Below are 21,503 nucleotides of genomic sequence, written 5' to 3'. Positions count from 1 at the left end.
TGTTGAACATTTTGTGATCTTTTATAGGACTGATTCAGAAGGTTTTTCTTGGGTTTTTGCCTGGGAAGGAGAGAAATGAGATGGTATTTCAGTCAGCTCTCCTCTCTTTAATCTCTGAGATGGCTGGCATTTTTGAAGTTTGAAGATAGTGCTCATAAACTGAGGAAAACCATATGAAAATATTCAAAGAGTATTTCCTCATTTCAGCAGGTGTGCCATGAGGACCGAGAGATCCCAGCAGGGTAGGGGAAGTCTGTGGTGGTGGTTTCCCATTGCTGGTTAGGTTCCTGTCAAGTTCTCTGTGCTTGTCTGTATACTTGACCTTTGGGTTATGTGGGTCCTTAGTAGCTACCCAAGCCATACCCATTGGCAGAAGGTGAGTCACAAGTTCCATGGAGTACTGCTGTCCTCTTTGTAGGATTCCAGTTGAGTGGTGGATGTTGACATACATTTTTGTCTAGTGATATTTTTAGAAGTATAAATCTAGTGGCACAGAGCTGCAAACACATATACAAATGTCAGTTTCCTAATTGTGTTATTATGCTTTAGTCACTTAGAGTGCAACCGTTGGGGGAAAACTGAGTGAGGGATATGAGGGACTTCTCTGTAACATCTTTGCAACTTCATGTAAATCTCTGTCTCAAAGTTTAAATAAACATGCACATCTTTCAAGGTAGTTAATGAGAGTCTCTGGGACTGAATGGATAATACCTTCCATAATTTTCTGAGTTAGGGATTTTTTTTCCCTCTAAAACAGAATGTGGATTACCTGAGAGTAAAATGGAGTTTCATCATTTTGACTACGAAATCTATTCCCAAGGAATGTTCAGTTGAAGCCTCGATACACACATTCAGCAGCCTGTGTTTTTATGTTGTGTTTGATCAGCACCAAGGCCAGCCTTAGCAGCAGCACCACATTTTCAGGTCTTTCTGGGTCCTTGAATTCCACATGCCTCCTCCTTTATCTTCTCCACTTCTAGGCTTCTACCCTCCCTGGCTCTAGGAAGTTCACACATACACAGGACGGTGGAATGGTTTGGATAAGGCCCTCCCAGGAAAGTGGGTGAGGTAAGATGTGTCTCTGTGGTCATTTGGAGGATTCAGTCAATCTAGAATCCATTCTTTTGTAGTGCAATTTGTGGGGTGGAGGTGTCAAGGGGGAGAGGATAGGGTGCTGAAAGGAAGAGAGGTAACGTGCATGGCAAAGGGAAATTAAGGTTGCTAATCCACTGGCCTTAGAATAGGGGAATTATCCCAGGTTATTCTAGTGGGTCCAACACAGTCATAAGGATCCCTGCAAGTAGAAGAGGGAAGAAGGACAAGAGAGTCAGAAGGGGATGTGAGGACAGCAGCTGAGAGAGATGCTCTGTTGTTGGTTCTGAAGATGGAGGAAGGGCCCTGCATAAGAATGTGGTGACCTCTAGAAGCTGAAAAAGGAAAGGAAATGGATTCCTCTCTAAGACTTCCAGAAGGGAAATCAGCCCTCCTTATATATTTTTTAAATGATTTATTTGAAAGTCAGAGTTACACAGAGACAGAAGGAGAGGCAGAGAGGGGGAGGAGGGTAGGTCTTCTTCCACTGGTTCAATCCCCAGATAGCTGCAACAGCCGGAGCTGTGCCGGGACTTGAACAGGCACCCATATGGGATGCTGGCACTGCAGGCAGTGGCTTTACCTGCTATGCCACAGCACCCCTCCCCTCATATCTTTATTTTAGTTCAACTGTGTTGGGGGTCTGACTTATAGGATTTTTTAAAAGATTTATTTATTTATTTGAAAGAGTTACACAGAGAGAGAGAGAGAGGGAGAGAAAGAGAGAGAGTCTTCCATCCGCTGGGTCACTCCCCAGATGACCGCAATGGCCGGAGCTGTGCCAATCCGAAGCCAGGAGCCAGGAGCTTCTTCTGGGTCTCCCACATGGGTGCAGGGGCCCAAGGATTTGGGCCAGCTTCTACTGCTATCCCAGGCCACAACAGAGAACTGGATTGGAAGTGGAGCAGCCAGGTCTCGAACCGGCGCTTGTATGGGATGCCGGCGCTTCAGACCAGGGTGTTAACCCACTGCGCCACAGCGCTGGCCCCCTTATAGGATTTTAAAATAACAGATTTGTGTTGTTTTAACCTACTGAATTCATAGCTCGTTTTGTTAGATCACAATAGAATACCGATACAGTGTCGATCAATAGACAACTAATACAGTTCTGCAGTGCATGAAGTTTCAGGAGTTGAGTGAGGCCTGGGCCTCAGGTATCAGAGAAGAGGTCCTAGGGCAGGGTAGAGGCAGGGGACAATGATTGGGACAAAAACCCTGAAGCTTCAGGGGCAACACCCACAGGAGGTTTAAACTGAGAACTGGGAGAAGAGAGATTGAGCCCAAGCAGCCAGAGAGCGTTTTGAGGTATGTGGGTAGTGGCGTAGACAAGAGATTTGGAGGGGGAACATGTGTGGGGAGATACTGGGTTTGGGTAAGACTGGGGAACAAAGGGTGTAGGAAGGGCATGGGATAGGAATTAAGAAGCCTGGATTTTAGTCATTTTGCTAAGTTGTTTGATACAGGTGAACTTTCAAAATTCCTGGGCCTCAGTTTTCCCACATGTAAGATGAGGGGCTCAGGGTATCTGGATTGCTTTCCAGACTGAAAGAAATACTCTCTGATTTGGTGAAGGACCTTCAAGAGTTCTTTAGGAATAATGTCACTGTGGTTACAGCATTTCAGTTTACTTTGTCACCAAGTCTGCACGGTGGCACAGCTCAACCTGGTACCTGAGGAAGACCAGGGAATATGGCATCCTGCTCAGAGAATAACTTCTCCACAATTGTGAGTGTTCACTGGATCCCTTAAATGTAGATGGAGTGACCATGGCAGAGGCAAGTTCCCCATGATTAAAATATTTTGTATTTACAGAGTTATATGTATATGAGCTCTACATGGGAACAAGTTCAAAAGCCTTCAAAACTGCCATCTCTCACTCTTTTTGGGGTGAACAGGGAGTAGCCATTTTGTAGTTGGCCAAACAGAGGAATCCAGAGCTATGGGTCCCCAAGTCTCTCAGTTCTTAAGCATTAAGTATTCCAGAATCCTGAAATACTGAATTCAGTAAAAATGTCTTTGCATTCCGTTTGATTTTGTACACTTTTCAGTTTCTCACAAACCTTTTACTGACAGAGCATCGTAGCATCTGCCAGTGATAGGGCAAGCAGAGGGTTTGGCAGCTTGTGGGTGGGAGTTTCAGGGTTTGGGGACTTGGCGGCGGTTAGATTGGGCTGTTGGAGTGGGAGGATGAAACTGTGTATTGATGATGGTCTTTGCTTTTCCGAAATCACAATTGCATCATATGAGATAGCTGAATTTATGTTGAGCTTTACAAAAGCCTCCCAGGAAAAGGGCAAAACTGGTTTTAGTGCGTAAGAAATTTATTTATGGCAATTATGGTATCAAACTGAGATTGGAGACTGTTGGGAATCTGGACCATTTTGTAGTGAAAGCAAAAAAAAATCCGTTTTACTTTTGTAAGAAAGAAACATATAGTAGAGTCACTCTGTAGTTACAGTGATTTCTTGAAAGTCTTTGTTGTCCTTTTCACAGGGCAGCAGGTAGGATATTCTTCTGTTACTAATTTAGATGAGGATGGGTTCTGGAAAGAAATATGAGGGGAAAAAAGAATAAGGATGCTCAGGAAGAAAATGGCCAGCTCCACGGGAGGTGCTTTGAGGCTGTCAAGCACGGTTGGCCAGGGTCCCCGTGACTCATCTGCACGGCAGAGCAGCATGGCTGGCTCTCCTGCAAACACCGGGTCACAGCTTTTCGTGGTGTTAGGATGACTCACAAGGAAGGGGGCTGTAGGTACCTCTCTGGCTTATCTGCAAAATCATGCAAAAATGGGACTTTTTACTTTGATTTCATTGTGTTTTGTAACTTGTAGAGTCCTGATTTCGAGTGATAGGATGTCAGGGAAGGGAAATTGTATTGAGTGATTTTTTAAAAAAAATTAACACGAAGATTAGAAAACTAGAGTGCACCCAAGTCATCCTTGCACATTGTCCTCTCAAATGGGTTATTTTTGGTAAGGTTTTGAAAAGAGCTCTTCCAATATTGTGTGTTATAATGCTATCTGTGACAGCTCTGTTGGAATATATTAAGGACTTTATTCCCCCACCCCCATCATTTCTTTCTGCTAATGTCTTTTTTTTTTTTTTTCTGTTCCTTCAATAACATCTTAAGTGGGAACCAAAACATGCTGATCATTCTTTTGCTGGTAACTGAGATACACTTGACATGTAATAAACTTCACATATTTAAAGGATACAACCTGATGATTTTTGACACAGATACCTGTGAAACCATCGCTGTAATTTATTTATTTATTTTTAAAAGATTTATTTTATTTATTTGAAAGAGTTACAGAGAGAGGTAGAAACAGAGAGAAAGGTCCTCCATCCGCTGGTTCACTCCCCAGATGGCTGCAATGGCCAGAGCTGCATTGCTATAATTTAAAAACATGAACATTTCCATACCCCCCAAAGCTATCTGATGCCGTTTTTTTTTTTTCTGATACCCTTTTATAATCCATTTATCTGCCTTTTTCCTTGGACCACTGGTAAGTTTTTTTTGTTTTTGTTTACTATGGCCTAATTTGCAATTCTACAGCTTAATAGAAATTGAATACATAGCTTATACTCTTTAAAAATCTGGATTATCTAACTATAATGATTTTGGAAAAAAATAGCAAATCTTAATATGATCCAAACATCATGTCAGAAGTCTTACATACATTATTCAATTGAGTTGTCATAACCTCTGAGATGAACAGGTATAATAATCTTTATTTTCCCTATGAGGAAGATGCCATTTAATGACTTGTCCAGTCTCATGCAGCTGCTGGTTCCAGTCCAAGTCATTTTGACTCCAAAGCGCCCTTCATCTGCTTCCCTGGGTACCAGGGGCTTTCATCACATAGAACACACAAGAAGACCATGGTCTGACATACAGAACAAATCTGTTACAATAAACAATGTGAGTATGAAGTCCTTCTGTATTTATAGCATCTAGCTAGGGAAATCAAATATTTCCTGAGAAATAAGTCAGTACTAAAGTAAATATAGCCTTATATATTTATTTATTTTTCCAAAGATTTATTTTATTTATTTGAAAGGCAGAGTTACAGAGAAAGAGGGAGAGATAGGGACATGCAGACACACACACACACACACAGAGAGAGAGAGAGAGAGAGAGAGAGAGAGAGAAAGGGGGGGGGCATATCTTCCATCTGTTGGACCACTCCTCAAATGGGTACATTTGTCAGACCCAAGGTAGGCTGAAGCCAGGCGCCTGGAACCCTATCCAGGTATCCCACGTGGGTGGCAGGGACTCAAGATTTTGACCATTACCTGCTGCTTTCCCAGGCACATTAGCATGAAGCTGGATTGAAAATGGAGCAGCTGGAACTTGGGATGCGGGTCTCAGATTAGCTACTTTTACTATCTCTATGGTATCAAGATAATTTGAAAAACTTGTGGGGGCTGACATTGTGGTATAGCAGGTAAAGTCACTGCCTGCAGCTCCAGCATCCCATATGGGCACTGGGTCAACTCCTGGCTGCTTCACTTCTGAAGATCCAGTTCCCTGCTAATGTACCTGGGCAAGCAGCAGAGGATGGCCCAAGTGTTTAAGCCCCTGAACCCACGTGGGAGACCCCAAAGAAGCTCCTGGCTCTTGGTTTTGCCCTGGCCTACCCTTATTATTGTGTCTTTGTCTCTCCCTCTCTCTCTAACTCTACCCTTAAAATAAATGAACTAGGCCAGCACCGTGGCTCACTGGGTTAATCCTCTGCCTGCAGTGCCGCCATCCCACATGGGCGCCAGGTTCTAGTCCCGGTTGCTCCTCTTCCAGGCCAGTTCTTTGCTGTGGCCCAGGAAGGCAGTGGAGGATGGCCCAAGTGCTTGGGTGCCTGCACCCGTGTGGGAGACCAGGAAGAAACACCTGGCTCCTGGCTTCAGATCAGCGTAGCTCTGGTCATAGTGGCCATTTGGAGGGGTGAACCAACAGAAGGAATACCTTTCTCTCTCTCTCTCTAACTCTATCTGTCAAATAAATAAAAAACAAACAAAAAATAAACTAAATCTTAAAAAATCTATAGAAAATGGAACTAAAAGAAGTTTATTTTAGTGCAAAATTTTTTTGAAGTCCATGCATATTTTTTCATAACATGTCTTTTCTATAAACTTTCCATAAATTGTGCCCTGGTACACAATGCAGTGCTACAAGTTGAGTACAAATGTGTCAGACTGGGCAGGAGAGACCAAGGCTGACACTGTGCTGGACAGAAGGAATCAAGTTCAGAAGAGAAAATAGAGGTTAGGGACTTCCTCTGGAAGACTGGGATATACAGATCAGGGATTAAGATCAAAGAGGGTGAATAATTAAAAATTAAGCATAGCTCCTCTCTCTTTCACTGTCTAACTCTGCCTGGCAAAAAGTAAAAAAAAAATTAAGCATAGCTCAACAGGAATAAAGCTTGATAGTTTTGTATTTGAAAGGTGAGGTACAGGATGCATTTCAGAGGGTGGGGTGACCTGGGATTATAGATTTGAAAGAACCAGGACCTCTTACATCATGCTACTTGGAGTACAGGAGAAAGTAATTCATTCCCTATGATATTTCTCCTTTTGCCAGGAAAAAAAAATGCTTAAATATTTTTACGGTGCAATCATCAGGTCTTATTTCTTCTGTTTGTTTCTTTTTGCTAACTCTGGTAAAGATGATGTAGAATTGAGTTTTTTAAATTATTACTAATTAGATAGGCAAAACTTATTTAAACTTTTATGTTTTGATCATAAGTGGAATTTAACATTTTTCCATATGTTTGTTAGTTCTTTGCATTTCTCCTTTCGTGAATGATCTACGTCTGCCATTTATAATAGGGTATTTCTTATTGATCTGTGCATGCTGTGGATAATTGACTCCTTATCAATCGAATTTACTGTTGATTTTTTTCCCATTTGTATTTGCCTTTTAATCTTTGATTTTATACTTTTAAGGTTTATAGAACCTTGACCATGTTACCTATTAGATGTATTAATTTTTTACTTTTAACCTCTTCCATGACTGTTTCTCACTGTACAATTTGCGCACATAATTTTTATAATTTCCTATAATCACTACAAATTATTATATCGCATATTGATTTTTGCATATAAATGATGTTATCCTTCTAAAATTTTAAAGATATAGATGAAGATTTATCACTGTATTCTTTGTTGTATACTATTTCTACATTGATTTGTGATCTTTATCACATATTAAACTTACATATAATAAGCAATGTTAATATTTAACTTCTGAGGTTGATGTCAAGGATATCAAAGGGGTATTTTTTGCTTCATAGTGCTTTTGAGTATGGGAATGTGAATATGAACTCCTAGATTGTATATCATGGCAATCCCACATTAGTGTAAACAGTTTTATTAGATTGTAATTATCAAGTGATGCTATAGCTCATTCAAAATTATTTGAGTATTAAAATTTCTACATATGACCAAAACTCACCACCACAATTGGCAAGAAACAATATATATCATGTTCAATTTAATTAGCAGGAAAAGGTGAATTAAAAAGGAATATCTGCTTCTATACTATTTATAGAGCCATCAGTTGCTATTAGGTCATATTTGTTTTTATGAATTATGTCCTTCTACCTTATATTTCTAACAGGCTGGTGGTTGTTTTCCAGAAAATTCAATTTTCCAAGTGAGAATAGTTGCCCTTGCATCAGGCTCATGAGTACAAAGCCCATTGGTGGACAGTTCTTTCATTATCAGCTTCATCCATTGCACCAAGGCAAGTCGCCAAAACTGTGAGATTGAATATGGCAAAACCTGGTAAGGATTCCTCTTCTTCATTTCACTAAAGGATTTTCTTGAACTATGATATGTATATGTATCTACAGGATGGCATTAGATGATACAACTTTTCAATATTAAGCTATCTCACATGTGTTTTAGAAGAGATATTTGAATTGGTATTGCTCTCTGGATGTCTCTTACTAAGTGCCCTCATCCATTTGAGCATACAATAATATTGAATCTGAGTTTTGAAACTGTTAGATCATTCTGGGTGTCTTAGGCTTATAGAGGTGTGCTCTAAGAACATCATGAATTTCTTGGGATTTGGATATTTTATCCAAATTCCCCCTGCATTAGAATTCTTGGTCTTACATAAATAGAAGGTCTGAAGAAATATGGTTAGTGTGTTGTTACTGGGTCAATCATCAACATTTAGTTGATTGTTTAAATTTCTCAGAGCAGCACTTGGACTTACCTCTAATGGTAGAGCCATTTCACTTGTTAAAGTGATAAGTTTAAATACAGAATTGATCAAAAAGATAGGGTAAGCGTCAAAGAGATTTCACAAATAAGACCAGTGTCTGCAAATAATGAAGGATAGAATTAAAAGGGAGAGAATGATCCTGTGGGGGAAACAGGACACACAGCAGACTCATAGAATGGCAAATGCCCTAAACGGCACTCTGGCCTCAGAATCAACCTTTGGGACATTCGGATCTGGCTAAAAGGCCCACAAGAGTCTCACAGGCATGGAAAGTCAAGACACTGTGGCAAAAACAACCTGAATGAAAAGTCTCGGTGAACAAGACCCCAGCAGAAAAAAACAGGCCATCAAAGAAGGAGGCACCTTTATCTGAAGGGAGGAAGGAACCTCCACTGTGATATGGCCTTGACTAAACAAGTTCAGAGTTCGTGAACTCAAGGGGCCTCCATAGCCTCGACAGCTCATGGCAAGAGCCTCGGATGATTACTGACGTCATAAAAAGAGTGTCAATTGTTAAATCAACAACGGGAGTCACTGGGCACATACTCCCTACATAGGATCTCTGTACTTAATGTGTTTTACTATGAGAGTTAACGATAACACTACTAGTCAAACAGTACTCTCTATCTTGTGCGGGTGTGTGGATGCAGTCTGTTGAAATCTTTGCTTAGTATATACTAAGTTGATCTTCTGTATATAAAGATAATTGAAACTTGATGAAGAGTGGGATGGGAGAGGGAGTGGGAGATGGGAGGGCTGCGGGAGGGAGAGAGGTTGGGGGGGAAACCACAACAATGCAAAAGTTGCACTTTGTAAATTCACATTTATTAAATAAAAAAAATAAATTTCTCAGAGCAGAACGACAGTGAATTTTCTGCCAGCTCCTTAGGCTCCTGATGTGATATGCACTAAATTTTTCTATACCTGATCTTTTTACTAAACCATTGTGCCTCCTATTTCAATCTACAGAAGCAGGAGTACCAGCCCTAATGGGTTGGGAAATCTGGCTAAGCCTTGATTTATAAATCCTATGGATAAAGGGTATTACTGAAGTCATTGTATGCAGATTTGGTGAGTTTGAAGGAATAGCAACAAGTTTCTTTGGGAAACAGGAAGATTTAGGAATCAGAATTGGTAGTGGAAGAGATAGGGTTGTTGGACCATTCAGGGCTTTAAGAGAAAATAGGCACTTATTTCTGGAGATTGGACATTTTCTAGGATTCTTGGGGCAGACAGTTTTTTATAACTTTATCTAATGTATCAAAGGTTTTTTTTTTAGTAGGTTAAGGACAGGATGGTGTATCTATTTCCAAGGTTGTTCACATGGGACTCATAGGCTGATCAGTAGCATTCAAGAAATAGTATCCAGGTAGAATGGTTCTTGGCCTTTGGAGATGTAATCTGTGATTAGTATATGAGACCCTAGCAAAGAAATGACCAGAGTTAAGGGCTAGCAAGTTAGAAGCCTGGACACAGTTGAAGAATCACCACATAAATTTAAATCTTACAATTACATTTGATTCTGGTAAAGAGGAATTTTTGGGAAGTTTTCTTTCTTTTCTTTATTTCTCTTTCGGCACTTTATTCTGTTAGAAGAGCAATCAACTGAAGCTGAGAAGAATGGTGTCAAATCCCAAGAAAGAACCAGTAGGGATGGGAACAGTAGGGTTAGCGACTGAGAAAAAGGAGGTTTGAAGTAGTAAGGGATTCCAGTGTTTATTTTTTTAAGATTTGGTTTATTTATTTGAAAGGCAGATTTACAAAGAGAGAGGGGTAGGGAGAGATAGACAGAGATAGAGATAGAGATAGAGAGATGGATAGATGGATAGATAGATATCCCTTGCATCCACTTGTTCACTCCCCAAATGGCCACAACAGTTGGGGCTGGGCCAGCTGAAGCCAGGAGCCAGAAAACTTCATCTGGGTTTCCCATGTGGGTACAGGGGCCCGAAGACCTGGACCATCTTTCACTGCTTTTCTAAGCACATTAGCAGGGAGTTGGATCAGAAGTGATGCAACTAGGACTTGAATCAGCATCCATAAGGGATGCTGGCATTACAGGCAGCAGCTTAATATACTGTGCCACAATGCCAGCCCCAGGATTCCAGTGTTTAAAGAGGGACAGCAAAATATCAGAATCCAGTAATATTATAACTAATAGATATAGGGTAATAGCATTAAGAAGCCAGAATTTTGGTCAAGATTTTTAATGCTTAGAAGAAAACAGTAGTATGCATTAAATAACATATCAAAATTCCTCTATTAGGTAATTTAAAATAAAATTTTGTTCTTAGAACATATAAGTATTAATAATACGTATTAAAAGCTAAAAAATAAGTTGTCAATATATATTTGAGTATTCCCTGCAAACTTTTCTCACATTGTAAGTATGTATTAGACACTTACAGTAGATCTCATATGCATCTACCAAGAGTTATCTGATATCTTAAATATAGCATAAAGGAGATATATATCTTAAGATCTCTGTCTCTATGAAGAAAGAGATGATGGACTCCTGGTATTCTGGAAATTAAGAGTTTAGTATACATGTGTTACAAAATTAGCTTCATTCCTTTCCTGATTATGTGCTTTTATTTTTGGCCTGCTATTGCAATAAATGACTCAGAAACGGAAGTGAAAAATCATTTTACAGTTTGACTAGAGATTTCTTTTTTTTCAGTTAGTGTTGTAATTCTTACATAACATGAGTACAAACCTCTGAATGCTTATTAGATGTCTGGTGTTAGGTTTCTGTGTAAAACAACAATACCAGCCTCCTAACTTCCATGCCTCTCTAATTATATGTAAACTTGTTTAAGATCATCAAGTACAATGATTCATCACTCCAAGGTGCTCTGCTAAAGGCTACATTGTTACAAGACTATTGTTCCCAACTGAATATATTTATTTTCAGCTTTGGTTAATTTTTTTATTTTTAAAATAAGCTCCAGATCTCTATCTGTACTTATTATGTAAGAAATAATAAACACTTGAATGCATTTATCTACTTTTTAAAAGTTACTTATTATGGTAAAAAAGGATATTGCATTCTTAGAAATGTCTTTTGCTATCCTTATTGTAATTATCATCATCATCATTGTCATCATCATCATCAGTTAGTATTGCTTAGTATTGATTGCTGTTTAGTTCAGAGATTACTGTCAGTTCCAATAACATTTATAGATAGTATATATTAAGTAACAGAGTCCTTGCTTTTAGAAAAAAGGGAGAAATGAATAACAGTCAAAATTATTCACAAGTTTCAAATGGGTTTGTAGCAAAATTTGTTTGTAACACTCTTTGAACTTGAAGACCCTTTTATTTAGTAAAATTAAACAAAATTACATATGGTGTATATGGATCCAATTTTTCTCCCCAAAGAGCTGAAACTCTATATGATTAACTGTATGAGAGAGTATCTGAGTAGGAATCTATTGGTAAATAACTTCCAGTACTCAACATAGGGTCTTCTATTAGAGTTTGCAGTAGAGAGTAATCCTTTTGTTTCTTCTGTCCTTACCTAATCCCCAAAGAAGACATAAAAACATACTATGCCTACTGTTATGGGTTGAATTATGTCACCAGAAACATCATATTTAAATCCTAACCATAGATTTCTATGAATGTGACCCTATTTGGAAATAAGGTCTTTGCAGATGCAACCAATTTGAGAAGAGGACATACTGGATTACAGTGGGCCCTAGAGGGAAATGTGGACATAAGCAAGGAGAATGTTATGTGGCAGTGGAGGCAGAGATTGGGTTAACTCATCTACAAGCCAAGGAATGCCAAGGATTGTTGGCAACCACCAGAAGCTAGGAAGAAGCAAAGAAAGGTCCCCCAGGGGAGCCTTCACCAGGAGCATTGCCCTGTAAACACCTTGATTTTTGACTTTTGATCTCTCAAATTGTAAGACAACAATTCCTGTTGATTTAAGGCACTAAAGTTTATGACAGCCCTAGAAAACTAATATGCCTTCCAAGTAAGCAAAATTTGGCCACTAGAAATTTCTCATGTGTCTATCATCAACCATGATAACTCTTGGAATGGATGTATTACTAAAGTAAAACTTGGCATGAGTAAGTTTTATCTGTTTAGTTTGTTATATTAAAACACAATCAAGAATAAATGATATAACAATGCATTTCAAGAAACTAGGAAAACAGGAACAAACCAACTCCAAAATTATTAGGAGGAAAGACATAATAAAAAGATGAGAAGAAATGAAAAAAAAATGTAACCCCAAAAGACACAAAAGATCAGTGAAATATGAAGGGCTGTTTTGAGAGAAAACAATAAATAAAATTGATAAACAATTGGTACCACCAACCAAAAAAAGGGAATGGGGAGAAGACCCAAATTAATCAAATCAGAGATGAAATAGGAGATATTATAACACATACCACAGAAATAAAAAGAATCATCAAGAATTACTACAACAGCTAAATGCCAACACATTGGAAAATCTAGAAGAAATGGATAGATTTCTAGACATGTACAATTTACCAAAATTGAGTCACAATGACTTAGAAAACCAAAGTAGACCAATAAACAAAACAGAGATGGAATCAGTAATAAAGACACTTCCAATAAAGAAAAGCCCAGGGCCAAATGGCTTCACTGCTTAGTTCTACGAAACTTTGAAAGAAAAACTAATCCTAATTCTTCTATAACTATTCATAGCAATTCAAAGGGAGGGAATCCTCCCAAACTCATTTTATGAGGCCAGCATCATCTTAATTCCAAAACCAAAAAAAAAAAAAGATACAACAAAAAATGAGAGCTATAGACCAATATCCCTGATGAACATGGTTGCAAAAATCCTAGACAAAATACTAGCTAATTGAATCCAACAGTACATCATAAAGATCATCCAGGGGAATGGTTCAACATACAATAATTAAATATGATACATCGCATTAACAAATTGAAGAATAACAATCACATGATTATCTCAATAGATGTAGAAGAATCATTTGATAAAATACAGAATCCTTTCTTTTTCTTTTTTCCCCCAGAAACTTTTTATGTAAGGTATAAAAACATCATTCTTTTTATAAATACAACTTTAGGAACATAGTGATAGAGATTCTTCCCACTGTACCTAACCTCTCATCTTCACTCCCACCCTTCTTCTTCCATCCTCCTATTTTCATTCTATTTTTTTCTAAGATCTATTTTCAATTAACTTTATACACAGAATATTAGCTCTATACTATGTAAAGAGTTCAACAAATAGTAAGGAAAAAACCTGTTCCTTAACAGTTTTTTGATTTCTCTTTTGATTTCTTCTATGAGTATATACTTCTATTTAGGAGCATGTTGTTCAATCCCCATGTGTTCTAGAGATTCTTGAGTTGTTGATTTTCAGCTTCATTCCATTGTGGTCTGAGAAGATGCATAGTATGATTTCAATTTTTTTGAATCTGCCGAGATTTGCTTTATGGCCTGGCCTGTGGTCCATCCCAGAGGCAGTTCCATGCACTGGTGAGAAGAATGTGTATTCTATGGCTGTAGGGTGGAAAATCCTGTAGATATCTGTTAGGTCCATTTGTTCTATAGTGTTGATTAACTCTGTTGTTCCCTTGCTGACTTTCTGTCTTGTTGATCTGTCCTTTGCTGAAAGTGGGGTATTGAAATCTCCCATTACTACTGTATTTGAGTCTGTGTCTCCCTTTAGATCCTTTAACATTTCTTTTAAATAGCCAGGTGCCCTGTAATTAGGTGCATATATGTTCATAGTAGTCACATCTTCCTGTTGAATTGATCCCTTAATCATTGCATAGTGCTCTTCTTTATCTCTCTTTTAACAGTCTTTGTGTTACAGTCTATTTTGTCTGATATTAGGATCTCCAACACTGTTTTTTAGTTTGCTAATTGTTTCTTCTTCTTCTCTTCCTCCTCTTCCTCTTCTTCTTCTTCTCCTTCTCCTCCTGCTCCACCTCCTCCTCCTCCTCCTTCTTCCCTTCTCCTTCTCCTTCTCCTTTGTTTTGGTCTGACTAAAATTTCCAGAGATTTGTCTTCTAAGTCAGATATTCTTTCTTATGCCTCACCAATTCTGTTGTTAAGGCTTTCCATCACATTTTTTATTTGTTCTATTGAATTCTTCATTTCCTGTATTTCATTTTGATTTCTCTTTAAGATCTCAGTTTCATGAGAAAAATTTTCTTTCATGTCATGCATGGATTTCTTTAGTTTGTGGATTTGCTTCTGATAACTTATAAGTAATCCTATGATCAATTTTTTGAATTCTGTTTCTGGCATTTCTTTAATCTCTTCATTTTCACATTCTGGTACTGAAGTGTTGCTATGTTCCTTTGGAGGTCATGTTGTCTTTCTTATTCTTGTTTCTTTAATTGCTATGTTTATTTTTGCATTTGTGGAGACACTTGTTGGTTATTTATCTATCTATCTATTTATTTATTTGCTGTGATGGCTTTTATCTTTGGACTATGCCTCTGTGGATTAGTGGAGCATCTGCTATTTCAGTGAATATCCTGAGGAGTGTACTGGAATGGCCAGGGAGCTCTGTTTAGTGCTCCAGAGTGAGGGGGGTGCCCAATGTGACCCCCAAATTTGGTGTGGCAAATCTCTTTTTTTTTTTAAATCAAAGGGGAGGTTTGTTCAGCTCTGTTGGTGTAGTTTCATGGTCACCTCTCCTCCAATGAGACCAATGCCTTCATGCTAGCCCCAGTGGGTACAATATTCATCTGTGCTGCCATAAGAACCACACAAAGGATCCATGCAGTCCTCGGTATGAGCATGTATCCTGGAGCAATGACCCTCACCATGGAATCAGGGAGCCCTGAGTGTGTGGAGCTGCCCACAGTGACTGCCCAAAGACCCAGTCACACCCTGCTCCCTCTCATGCAGCCACAATGTTTTCACAGTCCCAGCACACAAGCCTCCCACAGTTATGAGCACTCAGCCTCCTGTCAGTTCTCCCAGCAAGACTCAGGTGTTTCCTCTTGGCTGGTTGCTGGGTGCACAGACATAAGCTGGTGCAACTGTTACATATGTCTTAAATGACACCCACCCACATTTGGCTAGTTACAGGACACTGGTGCTGGGTGATTGGGGAGAAACGTGCCCCTCTTTTTTCCTCTAGGTTGGCTTGTATACTATCTCCCACAGGGCTCCAAGCTAGACTCATACCACAGCTTTATCACCAGTGGCTTGGGCTGCCACAGTCTGATCTCACCTCACTTGCCAAAGCTGGAGCTAAGGCTGTTGGCTGCTGGGGTCCTGAGTTGTGCTTGTCCGCACCTTCTACGTAGATCCACAGTGTGCCTCCAATTTGTGTGTGGTTTCCTCTGCCATTTTTTCCCTAACTCTTCACTGACATTGCACTCTTCCCATTTTATTTCTTCTTCTTCTTTTTATTATTTTTTTTAACTATCTTCCTCTAGACTAGAGGAGTAAGCTCCCTCCCTATTCTGCCATCTTGGTTCCTCCAAATACAGAATCCTTTCATGATTAAAAAAAAAAAAACTCAAGCAAATTGGGTATAGAAGGAAAATGCCTCAACACAATCAAGGCAATATATGAGAAACCCATAGCCAGCATCATATTGAATGGGGAAAAAGTGGAAACATTTCCAGTAAGATCCAGAACCTCACAAGGATGCCCATTCTGACCATTACTATTCAATATAGTCCTGAAAGTTTTAGCCAGACCATTAGACAAGAAAAATAAATCAAAGGGTTACAAGTGGGAAAGGAAGAAGTCAAATTATCCCTGTTTGCAGATGACATGATCCTATACATAGAGAAACCAAAAACTCTTAGAAGAGATTATTTGAACCCATAAGAGAGTTTGGCAAAATTACAGGATATAAAATCAATGCACAAAAATCAGTAGCATTTATATACATACACAATGCCATGGCTGAGAAAACTTTTAAGATCAGTTCCATTCACAATAGTCACAGAACAATTTATCTAAGGAGATGAAAGAACTCTATAATGAAAATCACAAAACATTAAGGAAAGAAGTGGAAGACACAAAACCACAGAAAAATCTTCTATGTTCATGGATTAGAAGAATTAATATTGTTGATAGTCCATACTATCCAAAGCAATGTGATCCCAATCAAAATACCAAGGACATTCTCAGATATAGAAAAACAATGACCCTAAAATTCATCTGGAAACACAAGAGATCTTAAATAGCTAAAGCAATCTTAAACAATAAAAGTGAACCTGAAGGCATCACAATACCAGATTTTAAGACATATTACAGGGCAGTTATAATCAAAACAGCCTGGTATTGGCACAAAAATGGACAGATGGGCCAATGGAACAGATTAGAAACCCCAGAAATTAATCCATGCTTCCACAACCAATATAGTCTGAGTCTGAGTCAGAATACCTGAGTACCAGGAGAGCTGTAGTGTAAGTTTCAGTTTGAGCCCACCTTTGAAGATAGGAGAAGACCCATGCCTCAGGTTGAGGACTGTAAGACAGAGAGACAGAGAAAATTCTCCTTTACTTGGCCTTTTTTCTATTGAGACCTTCAATGGATCGGATGAGGTTCAGCCATATTAAGGTTGACATTCTGCTGTACTTAGTGTACCAGGTGGATCTCTTCTAGACACATCCAGAAATGTTTAATCATATATCTGGGCATCCCGTGGCTTAGATAACTTGTCATATAAAATTAGCTATCACACCTAGTCTGTAAAATTTAAAAGAGCACTGAAAAACTCAAACATCAAAGTTAAATAACACTTCCATGCAATATTAAAAAATAAATATTAATTTAGAAAAATCCATGATGAAGAAAATGTTGAAATTTTAAATAAAGATGGAATAAATAATAATACATTGCCAAGTTCTGTTGGAGCTGGAGGTAATAGTAATCTTGCCTTTATTTAGAATTTTGATATTTTGTTCTTTGTATAGGGCATATCCTGTAAGCATTCCTAGCACAATGCTTAACAGAAAGAGGGCCTGTTCAAGGTTTTTTCTTTGATTATGAATTTGTTAGCCCATGATATTGCAGAAGATAAATTAGGAAAACCATGAGTGAGAGTCAGCTGCCTTGTTGCTCTGGTAGAAGGGGCAACTTTGTAATCCTAAATTTGTGTGCTATGTCTATTGAGCAGTTTGTATCTTTACCAGCAAGTACTGGTGATGGGTTTTCTTTAGTCCTAGACCTGTGGGCGCCATCCTAATTTATATGACTGTTTTAAGGTGGTATTTTGGGATTTATTATACTTTCACTATAATTTCAAACACAATTTTTTGAAATTTAGTTAGACTTTAAAGACTTGGTTGTACAATCTAAATACTGGCTGTATTACTTCTCAGCCAACTATTTCTGGCATCCTCTCCTATTTCTTACTTGATACATTCATCAGATTTACTAATCTCATCCTTTCCTTCCAGATTCTTCTTGTAACATCTTCTTCCTGACTGGAAGATGAAATGTTCACTCCAAAAATCAAATTTTTTGGGATGTTAAGCTACATTTTTCAGAGTTCAAAGCTTCATGTAGTACACACACTTTGACTCTTGGATGTAGCTACTCCCAAGGATTGAACATTGTATTATTTAGTCCTTGGCACAGAGACTCATGTCAATCAGTACAGACACTTGGATGAGAAGAGGGAATGTTCACCTTTTTCTTCCAAATATCCACTACTTAGGTTTTGAGAAATTGTTCATGAAGTTCTGGAAAACATACAGAGAATTTAGTCTGAATTATATTTACAATGTTAATTGGGGTTTTATTAGCTGTCTTCATATGTGGTTCTTCTTCATGTAGGGAAGTAAAGGAAGAAAGAGAAATATTCTCCCTTCTCAGCTCAGTTCTCTGTCACAAGCAGGGTAGAAGTGGAAGAGTGGTAGGAGACAGAAAACCCAGACATGAAGTTTGAGGGAAGTAAGAAATGGAAAAGAAAGTGCAATGAAGAGATTCATGGAGAAATGTGGAGTGGAGAGGAGGAAGAGGGTAGAAAGATGTTGTGAGGAAGGAACAAGAGATAGGATCTGACTGTAAAACTGTTTTGTGCACTACCAATATGAAGGAGGCAGAGACATCTTTGGTAGTGGAGACTTATCTGATTCATTACTTAATGTCACATGCCCTGCAAATTAGTCCCATGAAGAGGGGGAATAATTTGGGTGTGGTGTCACTCTTTTGAAGGTACTAATATTGTTTCTTGTTATTTATTTATTATTCAGAAGAGATTTTCCATCTGCTGATTCACTCCTCAAATGCTGGGGCTAGGAAAGCCTGAAGCCAGGAGGCTGGAGACCACTCTGGGTTTCTTACGTAAGTGGAAGGAGCCAGAGTATTTGAGCCATCACCTGCTGCCTCCCAGGGTGCACATTAGCAGGAAGCTGGATCAGAAACAGTGTGGGGACTACAACTCAGGCATTCAGATACCGGATGTGCAATCCAAAGAGGCATCTTAACTGCAGTGACAAAAGCCCACCCTGAAGGCACTAATTTTCTGAGGTTTGATAAAATTCCTTTTTTCCCTCTGTCCCTTCAACAAAGTGAATTAAGAAGAACTAAAAAAATCTATCAAGGACAAATGGCAAAATCTGTGAATAAATTGAGAATTAAGGCCTCTAATACTTCATCTATTCCCACTATCCTAATTTCTCCAATTTCCTGATCTATATTTTAGTGAGGGTTGTCTATAGCATATTCTCTAGTATGTGGGAAAATGAAGGAATTTTTCTGGAGAAAAATTCACTGTTCTCTTAAACTTTACCTGGAGGAACTAGAATCTTAACTTTTCTCTATTTTTAAAAAATTTTGAGAGAAAACTTGCAGGTTTCTGCATGGGCAATTTTCTGACATTCTGTGGCTGAGTCATATGGAGAGAATAGCTGACGATAATTGTCTTTTCTCTGGAGAGAACAAAAATACAGAGTGTCTCTTAGTATCTTCCCAAGAATCTAGTCATGTGCTCTGTTTACAGAGGGTTTGCAGTAAAAATTCATAAAATGATCAATTTAGGGAGCTTATAGATAATGGTATATACAAAGAAGAATTTTTTCCTACCTAATTATGAGAATTGTGGGCTTTTAAGCCAACTTGTGTATCTGCTCTATTATATATTTGAATAATACTGCTGGTTTTGTCTTCTTAATTTGATTTGTGCCTTTATCAAACCAATATTAATGCATGGTTTGAAAAAGTCAAACAAAACAAAACTTACAATGAATACAGCTGCATCTTCTGCCTTAATTTTTCACATCTTATTCGTGTTTGCTGTTCTACTTTATTAGCTGTTTCCCCTTCTTTTTATAAATATTCTTAGTCTAACTTTATAAAGTTTTTTCATTTTACATACCAATGTCTTCCTACTATGGGTGATGGGCTTTAACCTTCTCTATCATCCGGTTCCCCCTTTTTTATTCCCTTCCTTCCTATTCTAATACAGTCATGTCACAATTAGGATTAAATTGAAATTTAGAAGTCCTTTAAAAAATTCTTTTTAATTGTTGTATCCTTTTTCTTATCAAGTTATCCTGCCTTAAAATTATCCTTTGCCTTAAAGGTAGCTTTAAGATAATAATCAAAGATGTGCACAAAAGATACATACAAGAATGACCATTACAGTCCATCAGTAATTGTGGACAAGTAGGCAAAATTTGAAGTCTAACATTAGGAAATGTTTTTTCAAAAATTTATTGTCACCTGTTCATATGATAGATTACTGTGTAACCATTTTTGAAGACCATTAATGGAATAAGCAATGGTTCATGACAGAGAGTTTTATTTTATTTTATTTTTAAGATTACTCATTTATTTGAAAGGCAGAATTAGAGAGAGAGAGAGAGAGAGAGAAAGAGAAAACCATCCTCAGATGGCCACAATGGCTGGAGCTGGGCTGATCTGAAGCCAGGATCCAGGGGCTTCTTCCGGGTCTCCCATGCGGGTGCAGGGGCCCAAGCACTTTTACCATCTTCTACTGCTTTCTCTTTTCCAGAGAGCTGGATCAGAAGTGGAGCAGCCAGGACTCAAACTGGTTGGTGCCCATATGGGATGCAAGTGCCGCTGGTGGTGGCACCACAATGCCAGCACCAGATAGTTTTTTTAAAAATATAATAAAGCATTTAATAGTATACCTAGTTTTACCTAAATTTTACTTTTAAAAAAGGAAAAAAATTTTACACAATTAGAGGGTATGGAAGTCTTGGTTCCAAAATGTTGAAAGTAATTTTTTCTAGATGATTGTATTGAAAAGTAATTTGATTTTCCTGTTCAGCTTTTTTTGTATTGTCCAAATTAATCATGTTGGTAAATTGTTTTCTAAAAGAATTCTACTAGTTTGCAATATCATCAGCTGTTTACAAGACCAACTGCTTCATTGTGTTCCCAATACTACCTGCTCTGGTGCTAATATTTTTAAAAGTCTTGAAATTAGGCAAGTTTCTCATCTTTTTGTTTATATTTGGACATCTTTATAGAATTTTTTGTCATGAATTAAATGTACTTCTTTATAGCTATACTTTATAGGAAGATACAAAACTATCATTATGATATGCATCATTCTAAACTTAGTTTTGCTCATTTGATAAAGTTACACATCATTTTCAGTTTTGTTTCTTTTGTTGCACTCAAATGATTTTTCCTAGTTTCCTTTTCCTGTTATGAATTGACGGTTTTATGAATTATTTTTATGTCCATTCATATCCTTTGGATAGCAGATTTTGAGATAGTTAGATGGTAGCAGAGATTATTCCAAATGGAGAGGAAAGTGTGAACAAAGGCAAGGAATGATGGAATTGTGAGGTGGGTTTGTGAGATAGTGATTACACTTTGACAGAATTGTGGTGTATAGATTGGAAGGTGGTCAAAAGATAATGCCTTAGAGATGTTGTTCATTGCCTGCTGTTGCCCACCTCACTTCTGAAATAATCTTTTTTTAAAAGATTTATTTATTTATTTATTTGAAAGGCAGAGTTACAGAGAGGTAGAGGCAGAGAGAGGGAGAAATCTTCCATCCACAGGTTCATTCCCCAAATGGCTGCAATGGCCAGAGCTGAACCAATCGAAAGCCGGGAGCCAGGAGCTTCTTCCAGGTTTCCCACGTGGGCACAGGAGCCCAAGGACTTGGCTCATCTTCCACTGCTTTCCCAGGCCACAGCAGAGAGCTGGGTAGGAAGTGTAGCAGCTGGGACTGGGATCAGTGCCCTTATGGGATGCTGGCACTG

The 21,503-nt window shown here is 38.3% G+C and overlaps 1 long non-coding RNA gene across 2 annotated transcripts in view; it reads left to right on the top strand.

Annotated features, from left to right (window-relative positions):
• The window catches only part of LOC103349472 (uncharacterized), a 412,891-nt gene that overhangs the window by 45,506 nt on the left and 345,882 nt on the right, over positions 1-21,503 (top strand). For both annotated transcript variants that reach the window (XR_011381209.1, XR_007918554.2), the window contains exons 2-5: positions 981-1,068; positions 4,866-5,013; positions 7,730-7,877; positions 18,513-18,603. This is a non-coding gene — a long non-coding RNA (uncharacterized lncRNA). The remainder of the gene's footprint in view (positions 1-980; positions 1,069-4,865; positions 5,014-7,729; positions 7,878-18,512; positions 18,604-21,503) is intronic.

Source organism: Oryctolagus cuniculus, chromosome 1 (genome assembly GCF_964237555.1).
Source record: "Oryctolagus cuniculus chromosome 1, mOryCun1.1, whole genome shotgun sequence".
Taxonomy (NCBI): Eukaryota; Metazoa; Chordata; class Mammalia; order Lagomorpha; family Leporidae; genus Oryctolagus; species Oryctolagus cuniculus.
This window is presented reverse-complemented; position numbering and strand designations above follow the sequence as displayed.